The sequence below is a fragment of the Haliotis rubra genome, unplaced genomic scaffold (genome assembly GCF_003918875.1).
Source record: "Haliotis rubra isolate DU_JTF1 unplaced genomic scaffold, ASM391887v1 Scf106, whole genome shotgun sequence".
Classification (NCBI taxonomy): Eukaryota; Metazoa; Mollusca; class Gastropoda; order Lepetellida; family Haliotidae; genus Haliotis; species Haliotis rubra.
This window is the reverse complement of record NW_025764959.1, coordinates 2,240,605-2,247,068: the sequence shown is the minus strand read 5'-3', so window position 1 is coordinate 2,247,068 and position 6,464 is coordinate 2,240,605. Positions and strand designations below refer to the sequence as shown.

Below are 6,464 nucleotides of genomic sequence, written 5' to 3'. Positions count from 1 at the left end.
CATCGGCTACCACTTGTGTTCATCCCTTCCTTTTGCAAAGTTCAATTTCCTTTTCACATTTAACATTGCTGTCATTGTTTCCAGCAAAATGACACTGGTGTCAGAGCGTGTGTAGGAATAGTTATTTGAATCGCATGTCACAGGCCTCCCGAACAGACATAAACGATTACATTTTCATGCTCGTTTTAAAGCCAGGTGAAACATAAATGGAGTATAGACTATTGTAGATTCGTCTATCCCATCGGCTCTATAGCTCAGTTGGTTAGAGCGTCTGCCTAGTAAGCAGAAGGTCGAGGGTTCGACTCCCCTGGAGCCTTCTTTTTCACATCGGCTACCACTTGTGTTCATTCCTTCCTTTTGCAAAGTTCAATTTCCTTTTCACATTTAACATTTGCTGTCATTGTTTCCAGCAAAATGACACTGGTGTCAGAGCGTGTGTAGGAATGGGTATTATTTGAATCGCATGTCACAGGCCTCCAAAACAGACATAAACGGTTCTTTTTAACTCTCAGGTGAATCATAAAGGGAGTTTACACTATTGTAGCTTCGTCTATCCCATCGGCTCTATAGCTCAGTTGGTTAGAGCGTCTGCCTAGTAAGCAGAAGGTCGAGGATTCGACTCTCCCTGGAGCCTTCTTTTTCACATCGGCTACCACTTGTGTTCATTCCTTCCTTTTGCAAAGTTCAATTTCCTTTTCACATTTAACATTTGCTGTCATTGTTTCCAGCAAAATGACACTGGTGTCAGAGCGTGTGTAGGAATGGGTATTATTTGAATCGCATGTCACAGGCCTCCCGAACAGACATTAACGGTTTTTTAACTCAGGTGAATCATAAAGGGAGTTTACACTATTGTAGCTTCGTCTATCCCATCGGCTCTATAGCTCAGTTGGTTAGAGCGTCTGCCTAGTAAGCAGAAGGTCGAGGGTTCGACTCCCCTGGAGCCTTCTTTTCACATCGGCTACCACTTGTGTTCATTCCTTCCTTTTGCAAAGTTCAATTTCCTTTTCACATTTAACATTGCTGTCATTGTTTCCAGCAAAATGACACTGGTGTCAGAGCGTGTGTAGGAATAGTTATTTGAATCGCATGTCACAGGCCTCCCGAACAGACATAAACGATTACATTTTCATGCTCGTTTTAAAGCCAGGTGAAACATAAATGGAGTATAGACTATTGTAGATTCGTCTATCCCATCGGCTCTATAAGCTCAGTTGGTTAGAGCGTCTGCCTAGTAAGCAGAAGGTCGAGGGTTCGACTCCCCTGGAGCCTTCTTTTTCACATCGGCTACCACTTGTGTTCATCCCTTCCTTTTGCAAAGTTCAATTTTCTTTTCACATTTAACATTGCTGTCATTGTTTCCAGCAAAATGACACTGGTGTCAGAGCGTGTGTAGGAATAGTTATTTGAATCGCATGTCACAGGCCTCCCGAACAGACATAAACGATTACATTTTCATGCTCGTTTTAAAGCCAGGTGAAACATAAATGGAGTATAGACTATTGTAGATTCGTCTATCCCATCGGCTCTATAGCTCAGTTGGTTAGAGCGTCTGCCTAGTAAGCAGAAGGTCGAGGGTTCGACTCCCTCTGGAGCCTTCTTTTTCACATCGGCTACCACTTGTGTTCATTCCTTCCTTTTGCAAAGTTCAATTTCCTTTTCACATTGAACATTTGCTGTCATTGTTTCCAACAAAATGACACTGGTGTCAGAGCGTGTGTAGGAATGGGTATTATTTGAATCGCATGTCACAGGCCTCCCAAAGAGACATAAACCACTTTTTTAACTCAGGTGAATCATAGAGGGAGTTTTCACTATTGTAGATTCGTCTATCCCATCGGCTCTATAGCTCAGTTTGTTAGAGCGTCTGCCTAGTAAGCAGAAGGTCGAGGGTTCAACTCCCCTGGAGCCTTCTTTTTCACATCGGCTACCACTTGTGTTCATCCCTTCCTTTTGCAAAGTTCAATTTCCTTTTCACATTTAACATTGCTGTCATTGTTTCCAAGCAAAATGACACTGGTGTTTCCCGAACCTGATCAATGTCATTCCGTTTTGGGTTATATGGTTTTGTGTCAACCCGATTTGCATACAACTGGACATGCGCAGTCTGTACAGAAAACTGGGTTTGAAAATAAAAACGTCTACACGTGATGTGGAGAGCAGCAAGCAACCAGCCTTGTGTTTTGAATCTTTCATTGGAGGTTAGCTTAAATGCGAACGGGACACAGACATTTGCACACAGTACAATTGGCGACGAGGTGAATGGACTACATGATGTCTTCTGTCAAATTGACCGACATTGCTGGTGTTCCGGTTTTCCACTGTTCCGAGACGGCCAGTCTCGCGCCCAAATGGCGGAGATGGTTGCGTGCCTTCGAACTTTATTCAGATGGAAAGGGGGTCAAGAATGCAGCGCAGAAAAAGGCACTGTTACTTCATACGGCTGGAATGGAAGTGCAAGACATATTCTACACGCTAGTACCGACAGGTGAGGGTGACGCTTACGAGAAAACGAAGTATGCACTAAATGAATATTTCCAACCACGTGTGAATGTGGCATATGAGCGGCATGTTTTTCGTGCCATGGGTCAGACGGATGAGACTGTTTCTCAATTCATAACTCGTCTGCGACAGCAAGCTGACAATTGTGAATTCGGCAATATAGGAGCTGTTGACGAACGAATTCGAGACCAGGTCATTGAAAAGTGTTCCTCTCACAGGTATAGGATGAAGTTACTGGAAAAAGGGGGTGACTTAACACTGGACATTTTGGTGTCGACTGCGAGAGCACTGGAGGAATCTGAAATGCAAGCAAAAACTATTGAAGGTCCAAGTGTCGTGAAAGCTATGAGGAGTTCCAAACAGTCAGACGGGAGAAAGTCTGGGAAGAAAGGAAACTTTAATGTGAAGAAAAACAGGAGTGACATAACTTGTTACAGATGTGGTAACAAGGGACACTGGTCTAAAGATGAGAGTTGTCCTGCACTCAAGAGGATGTGTAATCGATGCAAGTTTGTAGGACATTATGAGAAAATGTGCAAGACAAAATTACAAACAGGGAGAAAGAGAACAGAACATGGCAAAGTAAGACAAGTAAGAGATGAGACACCCAAGGATGAAGATTCTAAAGACAAAGATTTTGTATTTGGCATTGATACTCGTGCTAGGGAAATGCATGATGGAACAGTTACAGTCACTGTTGGGGGAGTATCTTTGAATATGTTAATCGACAGTGGGTCGACATGCAACATTGTGGGACAGAAAACATGGAACATTTTGAAGAATGAGCATATCAAGTGCACATCGGAGAGGACTACGCGGGATATTTATCCATATGGGGTAAAAGAACCGTTGCCAGTGTTAGGTATGTTTACCACTGACATTTCAGTAGGTGAAACAACAGTCGACCAAGCTGAATTTATCGTTGTGAAACATAACGGACCTCCTCTCCTGGGAAGGAATCTATCTCAAGAACTAGGAGTTTTGGCTCTTGGACAAAACGTTAACAAGCTAGAATCTCCATGAGACTTTGTAAAAGACTTTCCGGACCTGTTTACTGGATTTGGAAAGCTCAAGAATGATCAAATGACAATTCCTATTGATGAGACTGTGGAACCAGTTGTACAGCCACTACGTAGAGTTCCGTATTATCTCCAGGGCAAACTGGAAGAGAAGTTAACGGAATTGGAAGAACTTGACATCATAGAGAAGGTTTCAGGACCAAGTGATTGGGTGTCACCAATAGTCATTGTACCGAAACCTGGAGGTAAAGACATTCGTGTATGCGTGGATATGAGGACAGCAAACGATGCAGTGAGACGCGTAAGACATCAAATGCCTACTATTGATGATGTGTTACAAGATCTCAACCAAAGTGCAGTGTTCAGTAAACTTGATGTAAAATGGGCGTATCATCAGATCGAACTTTCTACAGAATCTCGTCACATTACAACATTCAGCACTCACAAAGGTCTTTACAGGTACAAAAGACTGATGTTTAGTATTTGTTGTGCTCCTGAAATGTATCAAAAGACTCTCCAGCAAGTATTACAGGGATGTGAAGGTGTGAGTAACATTATGGATGACATTATCGTTCACGGTGCTACTACTGAAGAGCATGACAGGAGAATGGCGAATGTCCTGTCTGTGCTGCAAGAAAAAGGACTGACATTGAATGCTGGAAAGTGTCAATTTAGAATGGAAAATCTACAATTTCTTGGACATGTCTTATCCGAGCAGGGAGTGAGTCCAGCAGAAGATAAAGTCAGAGCAGTTCTCGAGGCTAGAGAACCAAGCAACACAAAAGAAATCAGAAGCTTCTTGGGGCTAGTCAACTTCAATGGGAGGTACATAAAAAACCTTTCGACAGTGTCAGAACCTTTAAGACGTCTGACAAGAAGCAATGTGAAGTTTGTTTGGGGACCTGAACAACAGGCTTCTTTCAATCAGCTGAAGAAATGTTTGACTAGTGCCAACGTACTGGGATACTTTGATAAGAACGCACCAACACAAGTGATTGCAGACGCAAGTCCTGTTGGAATCGGGGCTGTACTAGTTCAAGAACAACGAGGTTTGCATAGAGTCATATCTTATGCAAGCAAGAGTTTATCAGACATTGAGAGACGGTATTCTCAAACCGAAAAGGAGGCATTGGCTCTTGTGTGGGCATGTGAACGCTTTCACCAATACTTATATGGTGCACCATTCGAGTTGTTGACGGATCATCGACCGCTGCAATTCATATATGCAAAAAGAGGGAAACCTTGTGCCCGAGTGGAACGATGGGTGTTGAGACTACAAGGATATGATTATACCGTGAAATATATCCAAGGTCACAATAACATTGCTGATTGTCTGTCGAGACTGTTGGGAGCAACAGAGGAAGTGAGCACAGCCGCATCACAGGAGGCTGACCTGTATGTACGGTTCGTGACAATTGAATCTACACCTGTGGCGTTGACGACGCAAACCACAGAGAAATCATCAGATGAGGATGAAGAATTGTGTAATGTGAGGGGGTGTTTGTTGTCAGGGAAATGGTATACAGTGGGCAACACAAAGTATGTACCAGTGAGAAATGAACTGTCTGCTATTGGGAAAATTGTGTTGCGTGGTACCAGAATAGTGATTCCCAAGCTGTTGAGAAAGAATGTGCTTCAATTGGCTCACGAAGGTCATCCGGGTATTGTACGGATGAAACAGCGTTTACGTAGCAAGGTATGGTGGCCGGGAATAGATGCCGATGCTGAGAAATTCTGCAGATCGTGTCATGGATGTCAAGTGGTGGCTTTGCCAAACTCTCCTCCGCCTATGTGCCGTACACCATTGCCAACATCTCCATGGCAACATCTCGCTGCAGACCTGATGGGACCACTACCTACGGGAGAACACGTATTTGTGGTAGTCGACTATTATAGTCGTTACTTCGAACTTGATGTGATCAAGAACACCACTGCAGAATCTATTGTAGACTGTTTGACAAGAATTTTCACAACTCATGGACTTCCCCTCAGTTTGAAAACAGATAATGGTCCACAATTTACAAGCAAGAACTTTAAAGAGTATCTGCGCCACAATGGCATAGAACATAAAACAAGCACTCCATATTGGCCTCAAGCCAATGGCGAGGTTGAAAGGCAGAATCAGACGATACTGAAAAGGATCAAGATTGCCCAGGTGGAGGGAAAGGACTGGAAAACAGAATTAATTCCATTCCTCATTATGTATCGGACAACCCCTCAAGCGACAACAGGAAAGTCGCCCAGTGAGTTGTTGTTCAGACGAACAGTGCGAACGAAACTGCCAGAAATCGAAAACATCAATGTGGATGGTGAAGTGCGTGACCATGATAATGAACTGAAATACAAAGGGAAAGTCTACAGTGACAGAAGAAGGAATGCGACACAGTCAACGATTGAGTGTGGTGAAAAAGTTCTGGTGAAGAAACAAGTACATGACAATAAACTTTCTACAAGTTTTCACAAGGAACCATTTACTGTTGTCAACAGGTATGGCAATACAGTAGAAGTGGGAACTGAAAGTGGTCCGGTATACAGAAGAAATGTGACACATGTAAAGAAATATAATGCAAGAAGTTCTAATGGTGAGAAGGACATTTCCATTGTGCAGCCTGACAACACTGTACCAACTGACATTCCTAGTGCAAGGCCACTGCGTTTCAAGTCTGTGCCGACCAAGTACAAGGATTTTGTACTTGGATATCTGAACTGTTGAATTATGTTTCAAAGAATTTTGGACACTAATATATTCAAAGGACTAATTAGTTTTGGGTAGTTTGAAAAGACAGTTTTGTGTTTTTCATTATTTGAATTACTTTTGAACAAGAATGTATTTTAGAAATATCATTCTATCAGCTGAGTGTTGTAGTATTTTCTAAACACCATTGACTGGTTTCTTGATGTATTTCAAAAAGGTGATTGAAATATTTGATTTGTGGGATTATA

At 42.6% G+C, this 6,464-nt stretch overlaps 1 non-coding gene across 1 annotated transcript; it reads left to right on the top strand.

The window, feature by feature from the left end:
• Positions 1-1,524: 1,524 nt before the first annotated feature.
• Trnat-agu lies at positions 1,525-1,598 on the top strand. Its single transcript has one exon. It is a non-coding gene; the product is annotated as a tRNA-Thr (tRNA).
• The last annotated feature ends 4,866 nt before the right edge of the window (positions 1,599-6,464 follow it).